At 34.1% G+C, this 25,632-nt stretch overlaps 2 pseudogenes; both read right to left on the bottom strand.

Moving 5' to 3' along the window:
* Positions 1–1,200: 1,200 nt before the first annotated feature.
* Positions 1,201–1,578, bottom strand: LOC143627472 (clavaminate synthase-like protein At3g21360 pseudogene; annotated as a pseudogene).
* Positions 1,579–10,096: 8,518 nt separating this feature from the next.
* On the bottom strand, positions 10,097–11,510 carry LOC143627448 (clavaminate synthase-like protein At3g21360; annotated as a pseudogene).
* Between the last annotated feature and the right edge of the window lie 14,122 nt (positions 11,511–25,632).

Genomic DNA, 25,632 nt, shown 5'->3' with positions numbered 1-25,632 from the left:
CAAATAGGGCTGTAAATGAACCGAACGAACACGAACAAGGCCTTGTTCATGTTCGTTCGTTAAGCAAATAATGTGCTCACGAACACTTACCGAACGAGATTTTATGTTCGTGTTCGTTCATTAAGGAAATTTATGTGTTCACGAACGGTTCATGAACACAAATGAACACAAATAAAATCGACATAGCCTAGAGATTGAGATCGATGTATTCATCGATGTGAATAATGAGAACCGGTAAACGAATCGAATGAACACAAACAAGAGCGTGTTCGTGTTCGATCATTTTAACTTTAAAAAAACACGGACACTTAATTGAACAAATATTTATGTTCATGCTCGTTTATTTAAAAATGGACATTTACGTTCGTTTGTTTAAAATCTAAACGAACATAACTGAACAAAGATAAACGAACGTGCATGAACAAATGTAAATGAACACAAATATAAATGAATTTATATGAAAACACTTAAATGAACACAAATTAACAAATACAGATCACCTATCCATATAATATTTAATTATGTTCTATTAATACATAATAAACAGACATAAACGAACGTTCATGAACATAAATGAACGAACGGAATATGTGTTAATGTTCGTTCGTTTAATTAAACGAACACAGATTTTTTGTTCATGTTCGTTCGTTTATTTAATAAACGAACTTCCCGCCAAACGGTTCACGATTGTTCACCAAACATTCGGTTTATTTACAGACCTAGATTCAAATAAGTCACATGTTGTCGGAGTATTTATGTACCATGCAAGTACTACTAATATGATGTATAAATCAAATATTCTTTTATTGAATTAGTAAGTGGTATAGGATTCCACTAACTAGTTTTAGGCGTTTATTGAAGCTTTTTACTTGTTACCCTTGCAAGTTGACTCATGCAAGCTAGACAATCCTTTTGGAGTTTGTTGGTGTGGCAAAAGAACTAAGCAAATTTGCTTGGGTGGCAAGCGAACTTTATAGAGTTCATTCTTGAATTAACCAGTCACAATTTTTCACTAAACTCTATGGAGTTGGGCTTTCCACCTAAGCAACCTGGTGTTGCAAAACAAGAACTTTCAAAAAAGCGTCTAGAAAAATTTATCTGAATCATAAACCGCCTACTAATTAGTCCAAATAATTCTTAACGTGAGAAACCAAACCGAGGAAGAAGAAGGAACAAATTAAGATAATTTTTTTAACATACGTAAGACATCTCGTGATGAAAATGAATTTTAATCTCCGGGGGGCTTTCATTGGCGGTGTAAACCCGACCAATGACCTTGGTTCGAGGTGCTCGACCTCCCGCATAGACGATTTCAGGATAGCCGAAAGCTTTAACCACGCCATTGAACTCGGAAGGAGAGGTAACCGGGAAGCCTCGGAAAAGAATAACACCTCTCTTTTGTAGAAGAGATTCCAGCCATGGTTTCTCATCATTGATAGCCATTTCAAACGCACACACATTTGCTTCTGCAGTAAAAGTAGTGTTGGTGGTTGGTGACAACATGGCCGGGAAGCGAACTCCGCCGTAATGTTTTTGCTCAGGTAATTCTACTTCTTGGAAGAATCTACCAGCGGCCATTTGTATTGGTTCTCTCCAAAGATTACATATGCCTGGATATATATATAGGCAAAGTATAGAATGAAAACCCACTTTAGTTGTGAAAACTCGCGAAAATCCTATGTAGCATCGTTTTTTTTTGTTTTGTTACATGTAACATTTAATACAAAACATAGAAACATTAAAAAAAAATTGTTTTGCTATTTTTTAATATTTTTTACTAATTTTTCTTTTATGTTTTTAGAATAGAGAAAAAGTTATATTTATGTTAACATTTTTTATTAACTTTAATTGTGGACCACAAGATTTAATCTTTAATTAAAAACATTTGGTTGAGAATAGGTTTCAAGAGTTTTCACAACTCAAGTGGGTTTTTATTCTAACCTAACCCTATATATATATATATTATTCAAACCAGTTTTCACAACTCAAGTAATCTAACCTAACCCTATATATATATATATTATATAGGGTTAGGTTTGAATAAAATATATATATTATATATAGGGTTAAGTTAGAATAAAAACCCACTTGAGTTGTGAATACTCTTTAATCCTATTCTCAACCACATGTTTTTAATTAAAGATTAAATCTTGTGATCCATAATTAAAATTAATAAAAAATGTTAAAGTTTATTTACATTTTATCTCTCTTGAAAACATATATAAAAATTATTAAAAAAAATGTAAAAAAAATAGCAAAACATTTTTTTTATGTTTTCGATGTTTTGTATTAAATGTAACAAAAAAAACCGATGTTACATAGGGTTTTCATGGGTTTTCTCAACTCAAGAAAGTTTTCAAACTATACTTCTCCTATATATATATATATATATATATATATATATATATATAGTACGACATGACAACCTAGCAGGACTGCTTGCAGTCCTAGGTTGTACTGACCCTAATATGCCGCGTATAGAGCTATACGCGGCGTATTAAGAGGTGTTTGGGGTGTCCCCAGCACAACCCACTTTATATATTACTAACTAGCTTTTATCCCTCATATTATGAGGTTGTTTTATATAATTCGTTTCTAATATTAATATATATTTTTTGGATTTTAATTTTATCTATTGTTAGGAAGTTAATAATATACATAGGGTTTGATGATAAAAAAGTTTTACAAATAAATGAGATGTTATAACCCGATTTAAAAGTTATCTGGGTTTTGTGAGAACCATGACCCTTTTTTTTAACTATAAAATTGTTCTTAATTATAAATAATAATTTTTAAAAAAAAATCGGATATTAATTTTTAGTATCCCTATTTTATAGGATTTTCGTATCAAATATTTGGTGAGATTAATTTTTAATTTAATAGTGAGAACCATACCTGTGAATTCGGGTCAAATGCATGTGAATTCGGGTAAAATGCATGAGAATCCTCTATCTACAAATAATATATATTTTTTAAGACAATCTCATATCCTTATAACAAATTTCTCTGAAATGTATCTTTTAAGATGAAATTAAAAAGACACATTTTCCAAGAATTTGAAAATTTGTATGGGCCAGATAGGAAACATAATAAAACCGTTTAAAAAGATTATCTTTTGAGAATAAAAGTTAAGAAAGAAGTATGGTCTGCTCCCATAATATTTTCAAAAATTTGGCTTTGTCCATCAACATTATTCATATATTTGGTCTGCTTCATTCATATTTTTAAGAGTTTGGCTTGCTCCCTCATAATAAAGATTTTCTCTCAATGTGTTTTCTCAGTCCAAATTACTTGGGAATAATTAAGACTTTTGGGCTATTTTGAGAATTTTCCCTTAATTTAAAAAGGGGTAGCGGCGCAGCTTGTTGCACGCTTGCCTTCTGTTTCGATGTAATCCAATAAACAATTAATACGGCAATTATATATATGGAGAACGTAAATTCTGAATTTAAAACATTTGGTTAAAAATGAATTTTTATAGTTTATTCAACTTAAATAGGTTTTTATTTTATCCTAATAATGTATATCAGCATGTATATAGATCTGACATGCCTAATGCGTATGGATGGATATGTGTATGCGTATGTGATGGGGGGTGGGGGCATGTGTGAGAGAGAGAGATGTGTATGTGTCGGCTATTTGGCTGGATATCAACGATGAACAGAAAGTCAAAAAGACCCAGATATCAGACTAACATGGCGTGTTTAATAATTTAAAATTACTGGCCAATTATTTGACTCCTATATACTTGATTTATTTAAGAAAATGATAAGTTGCCTTTATTCAAGTACGTCTTTATTTGAGTAGAATGGAAACATTTTACAGACAAATTTTCTTATTTATTTTCATCTCATTGGTTTGACTTTTTTTATATATATTAAAAAAAATATATGTTACACCTATTGAACACGTTTTTTGTCGTTTAGAAAACACCCAACACGATTTAATACTTTTTTCGGTTGACTTGGGGACGTTAAAGGTTATCTTAGCCGACAAATTTACTGGATGAAATTATGAAGATTTAGACACTATCAGATTATATACGTACATAGTTTATTTGAAAAAAATCCGAGGAAAAATATGACACAAAAACGTGATAATTTCTTATTAAAAATTTAGTTGTAACTACATTGACGCTTCAAGTGGTAATACCTTATTGTATGTTTGCTATTCATCTTTTTAAAATTACATATATGTTTCCTCTAGTGTGAACCTATGGGGAGTTTTTCTTCCTGTGGGTATGGAGAGTATTGTGTTTACGGTGAGTCAGATTGTCTTAAAAAACGCTTCATGCAAAGTGATCAAACATGAAAAAGCGTGCATTGATAATCAACATGTGTTTTTTTCCTTTTGCATTGATACTTTCGGGTTCCTCACACCTGAGGCTATGGAGTTACTTAACCGAGTTCAACGTGCTATGCACGGCAATGTTATGACTCCAAGATCAGCCAATATAGTTTATAAATGATTTGGTTTTACAATCCAAAGAAGCTAACGGTGCAGCTTATTACATGTTTACTTTCTATTTCAATTTAACTTAAATAGTTTACTATGAAATGGAAAAGTTTTATCTACTCACCATAATGCAAATACTTTTTCGATTGAATAGATGTTAACTTTTTCAGTGATATTTTTGATTGGTTTATTGTTATTTCAATTATCTAAATTATATTTGAATTATTAAGTTTGTATTTTTAGGCCTTTGTTTACATGTTCCAAGCCCTTGATTTAGAGAGTTAATATGATATACAAGATCCGATCGTAGTTGGAAAAGAATTGTCGCATCTTATAACTCATCTATCACGCTATCGTCCTAATGTGACTCAACCGGAGGATCTCTTATGTAGGCTAGAGCTTGGCGATATCATATTACCGTCATATTTTAATATCATATTGTGTAATATTACGCACGTATAAGTCTGAATCCGAATTCTTTTAAATGTCATACACCGTAGGAGCTGCTGAATTATATCCCATTTTGCTTTTAGAACACTGAAAGCTCCCTTCACATCTTTTCTTGCGAAACTTGAACATTCGAGAACCTCTGCTCCTTCGTCAAATAGGGATGCATGAAGCATTTCACAAAAGTTGACCAATTAAGTTAGATACCGTCAGTAAGATAATACCCACCTTTGTATTCTCGGCCATTTACATGTAATAGAGCATAAGGCGCGATTCCATTTCGATGGGTGAGAAATAGACGAGATTAATGGAGAACAGCAATGCCATTGTTAGTTCCCGACGGACCACAAAGTGCATGCCAAATCCACAAATCATTTGAAGCAACGGCTTCGACCATGACCGTTGGATAAGGATGATCACTTCTCATATATTGGCCTCGCAACTCGGTAGGACACATTCTCCAAGTGAGATGCGTACAAGCAAGGCTACCCAACATCCCCGAAAGGTGATGTCTTTCTTCGTGTGCTTGATACAAAACAACAATGTCGTGGCTAGTCTGTCTACGTAAATACTCTTGGCCTTATAAACTAACGACGACATCGCAGAAAAACTATAGGGATTCATGTGAGGTCCTTGCAGGCATACATAAATACTCACTAAAATTGGCCGGAGGTCACCAGTAGCGAGTTGTTTAACAACCGAAGTGCATTTGTGTAAGGCTGTAAAACTCTTTTTGTTCCTCGCGTCTATACTTTCTTGAAACCATTCGAACTTTTCTTCTATATCGGCTACAATTTTAAAAATAAACGTTTCGACATACGAAACCTGTCTAATGTATTTTAGGTTCTCGACGAAGTAATCTTCCATTAGAACTTGGAGACCTTTTTCACGGTCAAGATCCAAATATCTTCTTCTAGATGTGTCGGTGTATTCTTCTTCAGCTTGTCGGGCAAGATCATATAGAAATAGGATACTACTATTGTTGGAGGATTCTTCGTCGTCGGGTAGAAGATATACGGGAAGAAAATTCAAATTCATTTTTATGATTGGAGCACAGTGGGTATAAATTTTATAAGAGTGGATATAAAATTGGTTGGAGTAGATTGTGTATAAGATTGGTTATTTATAAAAATAAAATAAAAAATGTTTTTGATGAAACTCACGTTGACTAGCCAACGACTAGTTTGTCTAGGACTAGCCGTTGGCTAGTCAATGTGAGTTTCATAAAAAAAAAATGCTCGGGTAAAACTGCCCTTAAAATCACAGCGCGGCAAGAATCAGGAGGGTGGTGGCGGTGTTCACCGCAGTGACAATCATCCGTGAGCCACTACCCGACCACAACTCTCTCCACCTAAAGGCTTTTAATGATACAAATGAGAAGGATTATGTGCCATTGATTTCCTAAAAAAAAGCCAATGACATAATTGTATTACCACGCTCTTTTTTATAATGTTTTCAAGTTCTCTTTGCTTTTTTACAACGTTGATAAATTTTTTATACAACATTATTAATAAGAAAAAACTACACCATAAAATCAAGCATTTTAGTCTCATTAATTTTATTTTATTATTTCTTTTTTAGAATTAGAATACCCTATTGCTAAACTTTATTAAAAAATTGACTTTTTTTATAAAAAAACTCAGATGCCTATGGGTATGTTTGTTAGGGAAATTTTAGGAGCATTTAAACACTACAGCTACCGCTACCACTACCGCTAGTGTTTGAGAAAAAACTAAAAGTTTTTTATTTGAATTTACAAGTTTGATAGTTGAACCTCCATTAACTTTTGTTAATTTATATAATAGGTACACATTTAACCCTTATTCAAAACTAACTACCCCCATGACTTTTCAAGAGATCATAACTTTTTCACACATTTGTATTTTTTTTATACAATTGCATCATAAAAACAAACATTTTATTCTCTTTAATTTGAGTACGCTATTGCTATACTTCTTTAACTTAAAGAATCAACATACTACGTGATTACTGGTTAGGATTGGCAATAAGTCGAGTCAGGCGAGCTCGGATCATGTGTAAGACCAAATTAGGGTCGGAATGAGTCGATACAAAAAGGGTTAATTTAGTTAGGTTCGTGTTGGTACGGTTTTAAGTTGAAAAGGGTCAGGTCAGAACATGTTTCAGATTACAGCAGTGTTGGGTCAGAAAGGGATTCAGATCAAAACAGGTTACTTTAAAAAATTATAAATTTGAAATTACTGTATATTTCAGTTTTGCTTCTTGATTTTCCCCACCGTTTACACGCTTACCGCCTTTGCACGAATTACATGTCTACATTCGGGTTATGTGTGCATTGTCATCGGGTGAATTATGTACCGGCACTGATTATGCTGTTGATGTCAGGTTGCGCGCCTACTCCATCGTACCGCGCGGGCGCTCAACTAGTTTATTAAAAGCTCCAGCTACTCTTCCAAACACCTAAATATATCTAAAAAGTTATAGCTAACAACTACCAGCTTGCAGCCAACAGCTTCCAGCTAACAGTCACCGGCTAGTTTTACCAAACATACTCTATGTGTGCGATTACTTTTCTTCGTGTGTATTTTTTTTTCTTTTAATGCATTTTTATTTTAATTTAAAATCATCCTACCACGTAAACTTTGTTAAACCTTTATACAATATCCACACCCCACACACATTTCTATTATAGTATATTAATGCTGACATATGTGCATTAGAGATAATGTTGACGACATTGCCAAACTAAAAATGCTATGAAGTCGTAGAGTTTGGTGTATAGCTCGCGCATTGTAATTTTACATTCTAGAAAGAGATATAAAGTTTAGTTAATAACTCTATCCCAATATTCTTCTATATATTTTTAACCAAATATATATTTTAAATAAGGGAATGCACGGGTAAACTCCATACTTTTATTAGCTTTTTTTTATATAATTTTGAGATTATGATCGTGAGAGTGTAGAATATTCAAGAAGGTGACACAACTTTCAATATCTGAACCAATTACTGAATCATATGGCTTACCCGACTAAGCATTTTTATATGGGTCATGCTAGGGACACCCACTTTTACTAAAACACCCACCAATACGCCCCGTATAGAGCTATGCGGGAGGTTATAAAGAGGTCCAATATGCCCCAATATGCCCCGTATACCTCTATACAGGACGTATTGGGGGGGGGGTGTCTCTAGCAAAAATGGGGGTGTCCCTAGAAAACCCCTTTTTATATTGAAAGTATTTTGTAATTACGCCGACTTCCTTTTGATTGTTTTGATTGAAGTGTAAAGCTTCAAATTCGAATCTTCCTCTTTCATTCATTCTATCATTTTCGGAGATTTGATCGAAGTGATCATAATAATCTTCAAGACAGGCTTTTTGTCTCACGGAAAATTCATCTACCAGATACGCTTTATAGTGGCAATTTCATCTCCAAGATACCAACAAATTGATATATGAATTGAGAAAAAGAAATAAGAAACAAACACTACACATGTGTAAACAAACTTACTTTAGGTTTCTTGTTGGTGAAAATACAAAGCTACACATAATGATTGTTTTTGTCTTGATCATTCGCAATTCAGTTATGGTAACTGCATAACGACATCGTTCCATCATACGACAAGTAATATGACTGGCTCGGTTTGATACCCTACAGCCGAATTGAATACATGATGTTTAAATACAAATTCTTGATCCCGTAATAAAATTGCCCAAACTAATTAATAATAGTAACTTATGCAAGCCCAAGGGAATAATGGATCAATATCAATTTCAATATCAACATCCAATAATTAAGTACTTAAGGGCATGACATAAACTTGAGTGGGAGTTCTGGATATATTTCTCTAATTTTTGGAGACCAAATCGCTAGGAACAGCCTATGTTCCTCCTCTGGATAAGATACATAAGTATTGCAATAAATCAAATTGCAAGTATCTAATGCACTATATAACTTGTGCCAAAATTTTGTTTAAAACTATGATTTCATTGCTAGCAAAATCATGGTGCTTCCACATGTTAAGATTATTTCTAATCAATAAATTATGTAAATTATCTTTGTACAAACTCAATATTTTATTCTTTATTAAAGATATAGATACTAGATCTTCTCCAATAGATGATGCTTTTATAGGTTTTTTTGGATGCCTAATGGCACAAGACCTTACAAAAAAGTTTTCCTCTCCTTTACTCTCTCTTCTCTCTCCTTCCACTCAACTTAAAAAAAAAACTAAGCTTTTGCTCTTTTTCACGAAGTCAAGGACATGGATTTTCTAGGCCCAGTTACTTGATAATGGCCAAGGTTATATGTTGACAGTAGCCCAAATAATAGCCCAACACTAAACAAAAAGAATCTGAATTTTATAATGAAAAAACCTTGGTCAAAAGAGGGAATTATGCTCACCTCAAAGCACGAGCAGGTCAACTTGTTAAAAAACTGTTTCTGCCTCAAATTGATCTTCGTTGTTTTCCGGCGAACCACCCTGGTCTACTACCGGCAAAACTGATCACGACCAGATCTTGCAACACTTGTGGTCTTCGTTCAAGCACCCGCTAACTGTTTCGCGAAACCTTAGTTGTGATGGACTGGTTGAGCGACGGCGGCTGCCTTTTGGACTTCAAATAATAAATCGGGCCTAAATAAAAGGCCTACAAAACCCAACACCCAGATGCTTAAGTAGCATTGGTCCATGTTACTATGATTTTAAAGGATGTTATAAAGAATATTAATATGTTTTAGGTTAATCTATTTACTATAATATTGTAATCCAAAGAAAATTGAAAAGGAGATGGTAGGTTGTTATCAGTTATGCATGTCATATACTCAAATGTTTTCCTTTTTCCATAAGTCTTTTAATCATAAACCTTGGGGAATATTAATAAATAATAATGCTACGTATTTCAACGCTTCAACCAAGTTACAATCAACTGTCTACCATTCGGCCAAAGCTTAGCCCAAATGTCAATGAACAACTTTCTGAAACAAGAAAGCCAAACTTCTTGACTTTTCAAACACCTTTGTAAAATATATTTTATCTTAAGAAACCTATTTATGTCTCAAGTTTACAGTTCATCAATTAATTCAAGTCTGATAATATCATATTTATCAAGATAGATGAGTTTTTAGGGTGAGAATCGAGATGGACAATAGTAATTCCAAAACCACATGATATAATTTCTCATATATGTTAGAATAAAGCCTTTTATTCTTTCACGACCTTTTTACTAGCTATATATAATCCAATAACCGTTGGATACAACCCTATATTCGAGGTTTTACGAGATTATATATCTGTCTTTTTTGAATCACTTGCACAGGGAAGCAAGTATACGACGGGGAGGCTTTATTAATGGTCGTCGGCTATGAAGAACCGTTGAATTATTAACCAACAAAACATCACCTTTCTTCCAAGGTATTGCAACACATTCTTGTTCCATAACTTTCAAAAGGTCTTCCACAACATCATCACCCACAGAGTCTCCGTTACCCAACTCCACCGATGTATTCTGGTTGCCAATTTTCTCAGTCGCTGGCCCACAATAACTAACCGCAAGACTATTGAACCATGTTTTCCGACCACTCATCTTGTCCACCCTAATCGCCGGAAGCGTACCTGAAATTAGTTTTACAGAATTCTCCATCCATTCCAGCTTTATCCCCTGCTTTGCCGCCCTTTCCTCTGCAATATTTTTGTCACCGGTCTTGAATGCCGATTTCCAACTAGTTTCGGCGTAGGATGATGGATTGTCGTCATCGCCTGCTATTTTGATATACTTCAATCCATTTTCACGATGAATTCTGGGTGTTTCTCTTTCATCTTTTCATATATGATATGACTCAAGACCATCGGAGTTTCTCCACCAATTCTTGGTTCTTCTTCACAAAAGAAAAATAACTTGGTGGGGGGATTCGGAAGCTGTTAAACGCAACTTTAGTTACGGATAAACACGTTATAATTTTGTATACTGGCTGTGTTGATAATAGGGTTACATAAACCTCTATATACAGATACGTGAGATTAGTTAATGATAAACTAGGAATAAGATTGTATATTGATTGTGTTCATAATAGAGTTACGTAAACTTCTATATTTAGATGCGCGAGGTTAATGACAGATAAAGTATAAACAAGATAGTATATTGATTGTGTTCATAAATTAGCTTGCATGCTTATACGTAGTGTGAGAAAATATCCGAATTAACAGTACGTACCATGACTAACTTAACCGAACCGGACAATTAACCATGGAACTTACATAAGCCATCTCGTGATGAAAAGGAATTGCCTTATCGAGGGGGCTTTCGTTTGCTGTGTAAACGCGGTCAACGACTTGCGTTCGAGGGGCTACACCACCCGAGTAACTCAATTCCGGGAAGTCGAAAGCTTTGACAACGCTGTTGAAGTTGGAAGGAGATGTAACCGGGAAACCTCGGAAGAGAATAGCTCCACTTTTGAGGAGAAGAGACTCCAGCCATGGCTTATGAGTTCTGATCACATCTTCGAAAGCTGAGACTTATGTTGCGGTGGTGTTCGGGGATAACACCGCCGGAAATAGAGTTCCGTCGTCCTGAGGTTTTTGCTCAGGTAGCTCAACTTCTCGGAAGGATTTTTGGGTGGCCATATAATTCGATTGTTTATTTAGATTACCAACAACAATAAGTTATTTATATATATAATTTGTGAGAGTTTGTATGCATATATACTTGTACATTGTGCTTTAGCAATTTTCTAATCAACTTTTCAATTTTAATTTTTTTGCTTTGCACTTTTCATAATTTATAAATATGTCACAAAATATTTTCACTTTTAGCGCCTAACATTTTTCCACTTTTAATTTTGGTCTCATATATTTTTCATCTTTTACAATTTTTTAATGTTTCCCCGTTTATCGGCCCCTTTGCAGCGCGTAAATGTTAATTTGACTTAGTTATTTTTTTAAAAAATTTTGTTCCGGTCTAACTTTTGTGTGCTAACACAACGCAACGAGCGTGTGCGGTTCAACGTTTTACGTATGCTATTTGTTGGGTTTTTTTAATGGTTAATGATAGTTACTGGCCACGAGAGAAAGGATGGTGACCGAAGGTGGCAGTGATGGTAACTTCATGCTTTCAATGGGAGTAGATGTGTAAATACATGGTTTTATACACTACCACCGCAATATGGTTGTTATTACTAGTTCTTGTATAAATAATGGTAGATGCCCTACACAAAAATAAAAAAAAAAAGTTAATTAATTGATAAGATCACAAATAGGTTTTCTAAATTATGTGTGTAATCTGCAAACCTGGACACAATCAATCCACGTTTACATACTGTCATGTGTTTTATATAAGGGCATTATGATATTTTTTAATATATATTACTAGGTTAGAAACCTAACAGGCTTAAAAAAATTAGCACTTTTAAGTAGAAAACAAAATGTTACAATTCACAACGTTTAAAAAGAATTATATGACATTTGTTTTGTTTTGTTTTTTTTTTGGTAGAATATTCATTTGATAACAGACAGATGTTAGAATGGTTTACTTAAATAAGGCTTATGGATATACTTTAACGCCCAAGGCATTAAAGCTGGGTGCATTGGCAAGGTTAACGAGTGGTATACCACTTCCTTTATGGGTTAAGGATGCAAGGTGTGTTAAAACGTTAACGGTCCTTAAAATCCTCTTCACACACAACCCAATAATTTAACATTAAATAAAGGGAGGTAAATTGGGGTTAAACAATTTCCTTAGGGTGAGGTGGAGTGAAATAGAGTAAATTAGGTGATATGCTGCCTATGTAGAATTAAGAAGCATGAATATATACCTCATGACCTAATGTTAGAAAAATTTTACTGAAGTTAAGTTTTTATGAGATGTCTAATATTACGGTGTAAATTGATAACGTACCAAAATTATATTATCTATTTATTATATTTGGTAAATATGATAAATGAAGGTTAATAGGTTTTGAATTCGATATTATTTATATATTTGTTTATTGTTATTTCTTCTTTGGTGAGATGGTAAGGCGGTTATGGTGTGAAATAGAAGGGGTATGGGTCACTCTCTGTATAGGGTAATGTTTTAAAAACCGGTACGTACCACCGGTTATACCGAATTTTTGTAAGACAACCGTTATTTAGAGCCTGGTATTTTCGGACGGTTTTCTAGGTCCAAGATACAGGATCAAACAACGTGTTCTTGGATAAATCTCCTTGAGAGTTAGTGAAGATCACACTCAAGTAAACCGAGATCTCGGATCTTGTTGGGGCTTGATTATTTCCGGTTATGGAAAGATAGTAGGGTAGTGGGTGAATTAGTGAAACGATAAGATTACTTGTTTGTAAAAAAGGTAAGTTATGCATGGAAGCTTGCACTATTTATCGTGCAAGTTCCATGCACAATTTTTTCATTATTTCGGCCCAATAGGCTTTTGTTTACGATGGCCTATGGCCCAAACATACAAGAAAGATGAAAGACAACTTCATTACAATATAAGTAAACAAGATAATACAAAAGACTATGTTAACAAAATAGGGTCTAACAATCTCCCTCTAGTCTTTAGTATTGTCTTTCATCTTCATGTTCAATCGGTCGCGTATATGGGTATTCGCGGTTCGATTTTGACGGTTTTTAGGTCAAACCGAAGCCAAAAATGAATAAGTTTTGTGCTTTAAATGCATCTTGTTTCCTTCTTGACCTGGGAAAAGCTCCTGGTGCCAAAAATGAATCAAATTATCACATAATTCTGCAGATTTGTTTGTAAATTTTAACTTTTTTTTTGTTTACAAAAAAATATACATCATAAAAGGTACAATGTTGTATTAAACCAATCGACTTTCACCATTTATCGGTTAATCAGGCATCATGTAGTGGCGTTGATAGCTGAAAGATAAGGGTACATGCACCGATCAGCCGGTGTCCCGATGATTGAGTGCTATGTGCCTTATGTCCAAGGCTTGATGCAAAACTATTATCGAGCCGGGGGTCTCACCGGAAGCATCCTCTCTATCCCTATGGGGTAGAGGTAAGGCTGCCTACATCTTACCCTCCTCAGACCCTACCATAGCTTTGCTATTGGTGGGATATACTGAGTACGATGATGATGATGATTTAATATTTTGGCGGTGATCAAATAGTTAATGCAATGATCATCTTGTAGATATGGCCATGGAAGTTGAGGACGCATTGTATCCGATAACATAAGTAAACATTGGTATAGATTCGTACGAGATATTGAAGATGCAGAACGGGCCTTTTGATTACTGCAAAGCCTAGAGGACCAGGAATTGAACGATCCGATTTGTTGGATATTAATGGCCAAATATTTGCTGAGCAGCTACTTTAATATGCTTACACTTTCATAATATGATAATATTAATGAACCAAATCCATACCGACTGAATTAGTAAATTACTTTAAAACTACATACCCGCAACAGTCCCTGAATCATTCCATACTTAACCCGCTATAAATCAAACGCATTTGTTTTATAAACGAATAGCTTAGTTCACTCTCTAAGTTTAAGATGAGCATACAACTAACATAGTTAATATATTTTACATTAAAAGATTTTTATACGGCTTTAAATCAGGTAAAAAAAATTCAGGTCTGACCGATCCAAGGATTTCTTAAATTACAGATATGTTTATGGGCTCGTTTTCACCCTATGATACACAAGTCTTCCATTATTTTGTAGGTGGCATTCAACGCATAGGTTTTTCACCCAAATATCAACAGTAAAAGTCTTGATATTTTAAACAAAAAATGGAGCCAGACTGTTACATTTTTCAAGGTTAATACTTTTTACTATTTGTTGTAAATAGTCATGGTAAAAATGCATCAGCTGCCAGATGGAAGTGCTATCAAAGTCGGTATTGAATAGCTTCAGGCTCTTGAAGCTCTTTTTGCACCGGTGAGTCTAGGTATATTTTGAGTTAGTTCAATTTTGTTTCAAGTGTTTGCTCTTCAAATACTGGATACATTCACATATCCATAATGTTGTATCTTACATTATAATGATATGCTCACCAAAATTTTAGTTTATATGTTGACGATGCAAATTGTTTTCCTTTTATTTGAGTCTATACTGATTTGTATGTGTTATTCTGGTTTAATTCAATTATTGAACTTTCTATGTTGCTAGCAAGGTAGTTTAATTTCATTGAATGGATTGCTCATTGCCGATATCCATTCATTAGTCGTCAGTCATTGAAGCTCAAAGGTAACTTTTTGTTATTTGTTGAGGTTATTTTTTTCTTTAGTTTTTTGAATTGTTGTTCAGTTTCCTGCTTATGGTTATGTAGTTATGTTAATTGGCCTAAATCATTAATCACTTTCTAAGGTCATTAGTTGGCTCAAGATTCGATTTTGTAGTTGCAAATATATTTTACTCTTTTGACAATAATGGACAGACATGTACTCTGGTGCTGGAGGAAACTCTTGTGAATGCTGCTGGTAATGAATGTGTTCAACAACTAATTGTAAGATTACCATATAAATGTAGCCTCAACTTGCATGGCTACACTTATGGGTCATATGTTTTACATGGTGCAGTTTGACTTTTAAACGTCAAAATTCAGTTTATATTTTAAATCGGTCAAGTTTTGAATGGGCAGGTTGACTTTTGTTCACCTAATGACATAAACTCTTACATAGTGGTTAATTATGGCTGGCTAAAATCAAAATTTGTTTACCATGTTTGTTTGATTGTTCTTTCATTCGTTATCTGCAACTACTTTTGTTTCTTGATCAACTGTTGTTAATTTCTTTATGTTACCTTTTGCCATATACACATTTATTTTATTATATTAACTATCAACTATAACCAGCATTCTACTACACAAATTAACAGTATCTGTATTTTAGGGGAAATAATCCCATGGGTCATATGTTTAACATGTGCGGTTTGACTTTTAAAAGTCAATTTATACAATTTTTAGTTATATGGTTTTGGCATTCTGCATGACAAATTTTCATTTGAAGTGATGAATATTTGACAACAAATATCACTTTGTAGTCAATTCTCATTGAAAGTTGTTGTGAATTGCTACGTTACTTTATTTGTAATTAGTAAATAGTAAATTATTTTAAAGAGCCAAATGCCCTCTGCGAATCTATACCAAGTTTGAGACAATTTTTTTGTGCATCCAAAGAATTCATATAGCTCTAAATAATGGTGAATAATGGTGGATACATTGTAGCTGCACAACTACTCTATACCCATATGCAAAAAATTGTCACAAAAGACCATGTAAAAGCGACCAAGGCAATCATGAACTAAACAGTTATCAACCAAATTCCCGCTGCCTTCCCGTCGCAATGCGCGGACTCTCCTACTAGTGTGTGTGTGTGTGTGTGTAAACAAGTAAGAACTTTCATTAATAAAAATAAAAATTACAAATTACACACTAAAAAAATAAAATAAATAAGAAAATAAAAAATACTACTTGTCACTGAGGTAGGTTAGATTTAGAGAGTCAATATGATTTATAAGATCCAATCATAGTTGGAAAAGAATTGTCGCATCTTATAATTCATCTATCACGCTATCGTCATAATGTGGCTCGACCAGAGGATCTCTTCTGTAGACCGACAATGTCGTATTACCGTCGTCTTTTAAGATCATATTGTGTAATATAATGCACGTATAAGTCTGAATCTGAATTCTTTCAAATGTCGTACACCGTAGGAGCTGCTGAATTATATCTCATTTTGCTTTTAGAGCACTGAAAGCTCCCTCCACATCTTTTCTTGCGAAACTTGAATCTTCGAGAACCTCTGCTCCATTGTCAAATAGGGATAAATGAAGCTTTCCACAAACGTCGACCAATTAAGGTAGATCACGTCAGTAAGATAGTACCCACCTTTGTATTCTCGGTCATTTACATGGAACGGAGCGTAAGGCACGATTCCATTTCGAAGCTTGAGAAATAGACGAGATTGATGGAGAATAGTGATGTCATTGTTAGATCCTGGCGGACCACAAAGTGCATGCTAAATCCGCAAATCTTTTGAAGTAACGGCTTCGACCATGGTCGTTGGATAAGGATGATCACTTCTCATATATTGGCCCCGCAACTCGGTAGGACACATTCTCCAAGTGAGATGTGTACAAGCAAGGCTACCCATCATCCCTGGAAGGTGATGTCTTTGTTCGTGTGCTTGATACAAATAACAACGACATGGATAGTCTATACGTAAATACTCTTGGTCGTATAAACTAACGATGACATCACAAAAAAACTGAAGGGATTCACGCGAGGTCCTTGCAGGCATACATAAATACTCACTGAAATAGTCTGGAGGTCACCGGTGGCAAGTTGTTTAACGACCGAAGCGCATTTTGTTAAGGCCGTAAAACACTTTTTGTTCCTCGTATTTGTACTCTCTTGAAACCATTCGAACTTTTCTTCTATATCGGCTACAATTTTTTAAAAATTAACGTTTCGAGAGATGAAACCTATCTAATGTATCTTGGGTTCTCGACGAAGTAATCTTCCATTAGAACTTGGAGACTTTTTTCGCGATCACGATCCACATATCTTCTTCTAGATGTGCCGGTGTCTTCTTCTTCGGCTTGTCGGGTAAGATCATATAGAAATGGGATACTACTATCATTGAAGGATTCTTTGTCGTCTGGTAGAAGATATACGGGAAGAAAATTCAAATTCATTTTTATGATTGGAGTACAGTGGGTAGTGGGTATAAATTTTATAAGAGTGGATGTAAAATTGGTTGGAGTAGATTGGGTATAAGATTGGTTATTTATAAAAATAAAAAAACAAAAAAATATTTTTGATGAAACTCACATTGACTAGCCAACGACTAGTTTGACAAGGACTAGCCGTTGGCTAGTCAACGTGAGTTTCATAAAAAACATGATCGGGTAAAACTACCCATCGAAATCTCATCGCGACAAGAATTAGGAGGGTGGCGGCGGTGCTCACTGCGGTGACAATCACCCGCGAGCCACTACCCGACCACGACTCTCTCCACCCTAAAGGCTTCTTATGATACAAAATGAGACGGATTTTGTGCCATTGATCTCTTAAAAACAAAAAAAAAAAAAAAAAAAAAAAAGACAATGGCATATTGTAATACCACGCTCCTTTTTTATAATTTTTTCAAGTTCTCTTTGCTTTTTAACAATGTAGATAAATTTTTTATATGACATTATTAATAAAAAAAACTACACCATAAAATCTGACATTTTAGTCTCATTAATTAGAATACCCTATTGTTATTTTTTATTAAAAAAATTAAATCTTTTTTATAAAAAACACTCAGAAGCCTATGCATGCGATTAATTTTCTTCGTGTGTATTTTTTTCTTTTACTGCATTTTATTTTTACTTCTACATAATTATTTTTAGTTAATGTGTAATTTAAATTATCCTACCACGTAAACTTTATTTTAACCACACCTCACACACATTTCTATCTATAGTATATTAATGTTACATTTCTATCTATAGTATATTAATGTTGACATATGTGCATTAGAGATAATGTTGACGATATTTTCAAAACTATAAATGCTATGAAGTCATAGAGTTTGGTGTATAGCTCGCGTGTTGTTTTTCTCCATTCTAGAAAGAGATATAAAGTTTAATTAATAACTCATATCCCAATATTTTTCTATATATTTTTAACCACATGTATATATTTTTCTATATATTTTTATCCGCAGTGACAATCACCCGCGAGCCACGACCCGACCACGACTCTCTCCACCCTAAAGGCTTCTTATGATACAAAATGAAACGGATTTTGTGCCATTGATTTCTTACAAAAAAAAAAAACAATGGCATATTATAATACCACGCTCCTTTTTTATAATTTTTTCAAGTTCTCTTTGCTTTTTAACAATGTAGATAAATTTTTTGTATGACATTATTAATAAAAAGCTACACCATGAAATCAAGCATTTTAGTCTCATTAATTAGAATATCCTATTGTTATATTTTATTAAAAAAATAAATCTTTTTTTATAAAAAACACTCAGAAGCCTATGCGGTGCGATTAATTTTCTTCATGTGTATTTTTTTCTTTTATTGCATTTTGTTTTTACTTCTACATAATTATTTTTAGTTCATGTGTAATTTAAGTTATCCTACAACGTAAACTTTATTTTAACCACACCTCACACACATTTCTATCTATAGTATATTAATGTTGACATATGTGCATTAGAGACATTGTTGACGATATTTTCAAAACTATAAATGCTATGAAGTCATAGAGTTTGGTGTATAGCTCGCGTATTGTTTTTCTCCATTCTAGAAAGAGATATAAAGTTTAATTAATAACTCATATCCCAATATTTTTCTATATATTTTTAACCACATGTATATATTTTAAATAAGGGAAGGCACGGGTAAACTATATGCTTTTATTAGACTTTATATATAATTTTGAGATAAACTAGTTTTAGAAAGGAGAGGAAAATGCTCTAATAAAAAAAATTATAACGTTATGTAAGGCCCTGAGGCCGATGTCCTACTTGGTTGCTGGATTTACTCATCAACACAGTCTAAATATCAGAGTGAATTAAAACTTTTTCGTTGAATGATAAAATGGTCAACTATTCATTACATAAGTTAACATTCTTGTTTAAAATATTCAAATTGTCTTAACTTAAACATAAAATAAAACATCGTGTCTTCCTTTTCTAGATTCTAGCCACTCATCACATTCCATTCGCCATTCTCACGTCAGCTCCTTTAACCTACTTACATGTGTGCATACTAATAGTCAGTTACGCTGAGTGAGTTATAGTTAATCAGGAAACATATATTACATTCACACGTATCCAAAGATACTCATTTCATAATCAATCTGTTTGGCTTTCTTCCATACATACATACGTTCTTTCATTCTTTCATACCTTCTTATTTTATCTCACATAATTCATACATAACTATCTCTACTTTTCATGTGTCATCCTCAAGCCAGCTTATTTAACCTATTTACCTGCATGCATACTAATAGTCAGCTATGCTGAGTGAATTCTAGTTAATCAGGCAACATACATTACATTAACACATATCCGAAGACACACATTTCATAATCAACTTGTTTGTCTTTTTTCCATACATACATACGTTCTTTCATTCTTTCATTCCTTCTTATTTTATCTCACATAATGCGTACATAACTATCTCTACTTTTCAGGAGCATTTTGCTCCATGACCTTACAGATATTTTAAGGGTATGGTCCCTAACATCACAGATATATAAGGGTTTGGTCCCTACCATCACAGATATTTTAAGGGTTCGGTCCCTAACATCACAAATATTATAAGGGCCTGGTCCCTACCATGACAGATATGTTAAGGATCTGGTCCCTACCATCACAAATATTATAAGGATCTGGTCCCTACTTTCCATAAAACCATTCAACCATACATTCATCCCATACTTTTAGTTATATACTTTCACAAGCATTTATGTAAATACTCTTAACTTCTTTCTATATCATGCAATATCATTGATAACACATACATATGGCACACACTTATCACTTAAGGCAAAGGGTATTAACTAATCATATAGGAGTATGCACACAGCCCCGAAAAACATAACAAAGAAATGGGGCTAAAATTCACCTGAATTCGGTTTCTCTCTGAGTTAATGGTGATACTTCTCTTCAGCTGAGCACGGCTAACTGTTTAACAAGTGACAAGCATCACTTAGCTACTCCTAACTAAACCATATTCTAGGCTAGTGAAGTCCCAAACGAATGGGGGTCGGCGGCAGCACCCCTAGCAGCTGGTCTATGAGCGGTAGCCCCTAGCAGGTCTAAGGTGCAGAGCCCCTAGCTGGGGTTCGGTAATAAGCCTTTACTAAAACTTCATCAAAAAAGAACCTAGAATATGGTTTTGAGTCAAGTTCAGACGAGTCGAATTGAGTCCATTTTAATCAAGTCGATTCTCATTGAGTCGAGTCGAATTCCCATTCGACTCGATTCGTTTCCATTCGAGTCGAATACCCGTTCGACTCGATTCATTTCAAGTCGAGTCGAGTTTCTCATTCGAGTTGAATACCCATTCTACTCGATTCGTTTCCAGTCGAGTCGAGTTTCTCATTCGATTCAATTCATTCCCATTCGACTTGATTCTTTTCCAATCGAGTAGAGTTTCTCATTCGATTCGATTCGATTCATTCCCATTTGACTCGATCCGTTTCCAGTCGAGTCAAATTCCCATTCGACTCGATTCGTTTTTCATGCCTTCCAGCTCTTTTCATTTTCTTTCAACTCTTAAAGGCCTGTTTTACTATTACAACGAGTCCTGGGTCATAACCACTTTACCTTCTCACTTAAACAGGGCTTGAACGCCATTAGTTCGTCCCGACTCATCCCAAACAAATTGTTTACCAAAAAGGTTATGTCTTTCTAACACTATAAGGCTCGATTTACCTTCGTATCAAATCTTAAGACCAACCGATGTCTAAAACCTAACCTTTATATTAAGAAAACGTACCTTACAGGTTTCAGTTTGGATCGGATCTGGACCAACACACGGATTTGGACGTGTTTCTTGTTGTTTGATGATGCTTGAACACGAAATCACCTCGGTTGACCTTGGATCTCGGATTCTATGAGAGAATGGAGTGTTTGTGCGTGTTTTTAAGTGTGTGTATGGAGGCTATGTGATGGAAATGAGAAAGTTTGGGTTTTAGGGAGGTTTAAGGAGTTTAAATACTCCAAGCTCATGGACCTTAGGCCTATAACCATCTCCAAGTCCATGCATTATTTCTAAGCCTGCCACCCAATCTTATTATTATTTACATACTTAAATAACAACACACATGTCAATTATAAAACTTTCTTTATTTATTATTTTTAAAAAATGGACGCTGCATGTTATACTTTATATTAAATTAGATTATGATCGTGAGAGTGTGTAGAAGATTCAAGAAGGTGACACAACTTTCAATATCTGAACCATTTACTGAATCATATGACTTACCCGACTAAGCATTTTTATATTGAAAGTATTTTGTAATTCTATCGACTTCCTTTGATGGAAGTTTAAAGCTTCAAATTCTAATCTTTCTCTTTCATTCATTCTATCATTCTCAGAGATTTGATATAAGTGATCAAAATAATCTTCTAGACAGGCTTTCTGTCTCATGAAAAATTCGTCTACCAGATACGCTTTATATTGGCAGTATCATCTCCAAGATCGATCGAATCAAACGAATCCATAATACCAACAAATTGATATATGAATTGAGAAAAAGAAATAAGAACCAAACACTAGACATGCGTAAACAAAGTTATTTTAGGTTTCTTATTTGTGAAAATACAAAGCGACACATAGTGATTGTTATTGTCTCGATCATTCGCAATTCAGTTATGGTAATTGCATAATGACATCGTTCCATCATACGACAAATAATATGACTGGCTCGGTTTGATACCCTATGGCAAAACTGAATACATGGTGTTTAAATACAATTTTTGACCCCGTAATTAAATAACTAAAGGCCCAAACTAATTAATAATAGTAGAGAAAATTATTGTTTGCGTCCCTGTGGTTTTAGCACGGAGACACAATGAGTCCCCGAAAATTTTTTTGAACTGGTTGAGTCCCCCGTGGTTTGAGAGACGAACAATTTGAGTCCCCGTGGTTTCATAAACGAACAATTTGAGTCCCTGCGGTTTCAGTAAAATGAAAGTTTACTCTAAAAGTTAAGTAGCGGCAGGGACTCAAATTGTTCATTTTTGAAACCACAGGGACTCAACCAGTTCAAAAAAATTTTCGAGGACTCATTGTGCCTCCGCCTTAAAATCACAAGGACGCAAAAAGTAATTTTCTCATAATAGTAACTTATGCAAGCCCAAGGGAATAATGGATCAATATCAATCTCAATATCAGTACCCAATAATAAAGTACTTATAGGCATGACATAAACTTGAGTGGGAGTTCTGGATATATTCCCCAACTAGCTTTTGAACCCGTATATTACATGGGATTTGTCAAATAATTAAAAAAATAAGTTTTGCTATTTGAAATAAATGAATAAAATTAAGGTAAAAAAGAAATGAAATGTATTATAAAAACAATGAGAAGTCTGTAATCTCAAATTTATAAATTTGTGAAAAATCTCTTTATATACAACATTTGTTGTTTTATCACAAGTATTCAAATCGTCATCCAATATAAACAAATTTTAACCATGTCTGCTAGTTACCTTGAATAATACAGCATATAATGTTCATGAAAAGAAACTGGACATCGAATGAACAAAACAACCTTAAAAAGACTGTTCTTTACTATTTTCTACTTCTTTTTCATATTTTTACTTGTTTGATCTTCAATCAATATTTTACTTTTAATTTCGTGACTATTTTATAACCAAATTGCCTTGCCCCATAACCCATTGATAGCTAGTATGAATGAGATGAAATATTAGAAGATTAAAATGAAAAATTGACTATTTTATTACCCAATCACCAAAATAATTTTAACCCATGACCCATGAATAGCATTGATTAAGGAGAATAGAGATTAGAAATTAGGATTTAGAGTTAAGTGCCATTTTGATACCTGTGGTTTGACCAACTATGCAACTTTAGTACCTATATTTTATTTTATGCAAATGACTACCCCAGTTTCAAAAAACTTGCATTTTTAGTACTTTTTTTTAACTCCGTCTATTTTATCAGTTAAGTCAAGGGTACTTTGGTAATTTTGTAATTTCTTAATTTTTTCTTTTCTTTTAAATGCCTTCCCCCAATCCCCCATTTTAAATGCCGGCGCCATTCACCCCCACCGGAAGTCCATGGCCGGAAACTACTTCAGTTCGTCAGCGAACGCACCAGGTTTGCCGGAAATGTTCGTGAACTCCATCGTCGTCGTCGCTTCGTACTGAACCATCATAAGCCTAATCCGTCGCTGCTTGTTCTTCTCCACCATTGTCGGATACTGTGGCGGAACCCTAGCCGCTATCATCGTCATCGTCATCGTCATCGCCATCGTCATCGTCATCGCTATTAATTGAACCAGATTGTCGCCGACGCTGCTGCTACTGCTGGAGATATGGCAGCAGGCATCGGCCTTCCTAACCGCCATCATCGGTGACCTTGGAAGAACGAGTAGCGACGGATTAGGCTTATGATGGTTCAGTACGAAGCAACGACGACGATGGAGTTCACGAACATTTCCGGCAAACCTGGTGCGTTCGCTGACAAACTGAAGTAGTTTCCGGTCGTGGACTTCCGGTGGGGGTGAATGTCGCCAGCATTTAAAAGGGGGGATTGGGAGAAGGCATTTAAAAGAAAAGAAAAAAAATTACAAAATTACAAAATTACCAAAGTACCCTTGACTTAACTGATAAAATAGACGGAGTTAAAAAAAGTACTAAAAATGCAAGTTTTTTGAAACTGGGGTAGTTATTTGCATAAAATAAAATATATGTACTAAAGTTGCATAGTTGATCAAACCACATGTACCAAAATGACACTTAACTCTAGGATTTAATATGGTTATTACACTTCATTTTTATTTTTGTTTATTAGTAGAGTAAAATAAGATAAGATAACATAATATTTTTATAGACCAAATAGCTAGGAACAGCCTATGTTCCTCCTCGAGATAAGATACATAAGTATTGCAATAAATCAATTTGCAAGTATCTAATGCATTATATATCTTGTGCCAAAATTATGTTTAAAACTATGATTTCATTACTAGCAAAATCAGGGTGTTTCCACATGTTAAGATTATTTCTGATCAATTATGGGAAAAATAGAAATATGAGTGTTGAGACTGGTATAAGGTCCTGTCAATACAAATCTTTGCTAGCTTCAAATGGATCTGTATTTTTATTCCAAGTAAAATGTCAAAATCGTCCCTAAGGTTTAGTCAAATATGTGACTTCGTCCAATGTTTGTACTTTGTATCATTTATGCTTTCTATTTATGTGTCTACTATTATAAATGGTTAGATGATTGATAGTGATTACTCGTATGGATGCATACGGTGTGCTCATGTGATGGCAATGGCAGTTCAGAAAGTGTTCCCAGATGCTAAAGTAGCGATTGGTCCATGTTACTAGGATTTTAAAGGATATTATAAAGAATATTAATATGTTTTAGGTTAATCTATTTACTATATATTGTTCCTTTGACTTTTGATATACAACGGTACGTTGAACGCTAAGAACCCAAAGAAAATTGAAAAGGAGATGGTAGGTTGTTATCAGTTATGCATGTCATATTCTTATACTCATGTTTTCCTTTTCCATAGTCTTTTAATCATAAACCTTGGGGAATATTAATAAATAATAATGCTATGTATTTCAACGCTTCAGCCGCAACGGACAATAAGAGGTTTAGTTTCATCGTATTTGACATTCTTATATCATCTTATTTTCCATGAAGTTACAATCGACTTTCTACCATTCGGCCAAAGCTTAGCCCAAATGTCAAATGATCAACTTTCTGAAACAAGAAAACCAAACTTCTTAAGACTTTCCAAATACATTCGTAAACTTATCTATATCTTAAGAAACTATTTATGTCTCAAGTTTACAGATCATCAACTAATTCAAGTTTGATAATATCATATTTATCAAGATAGATGATTTTTCAGGGTGAGAACCGAGATGGACAATAGTAATTCCAAAACAACATGATATAATTTCTCATAAATATTAGAATAAATCCTTTTATTCTTTCACGACCTTCTTACTAGCTTTATATAATCCCATAACAGTTGGATACAACCCTATATTCGAGAGATTATATATCGT

The sequence above is a fragment of the Bidens hawaiensis genome, unplaced genomic scaffold (assembly GCF_021521415.1).
Source record: "Bidens hawaiensis isolate Kalapana, Puna unplaced genomic scaffold, B.hawaiensis_p1.1 tig00004682_1, whole genome shotgun sequence".
In the NCBI taxonomy this organism is placed as follows: domain Eukaryota; kingdom Viridiplantae; phylum Streptophyta; class Magnoliopsida; order Asterales; family Asteraceae; genus Bidens; species Bidens hawaiensis.
The sequence above is the reverse complement of the archived record's forward strand: the minus strand, read 5'-3'. Positions and strand labels throughout refer to the sequence as shown.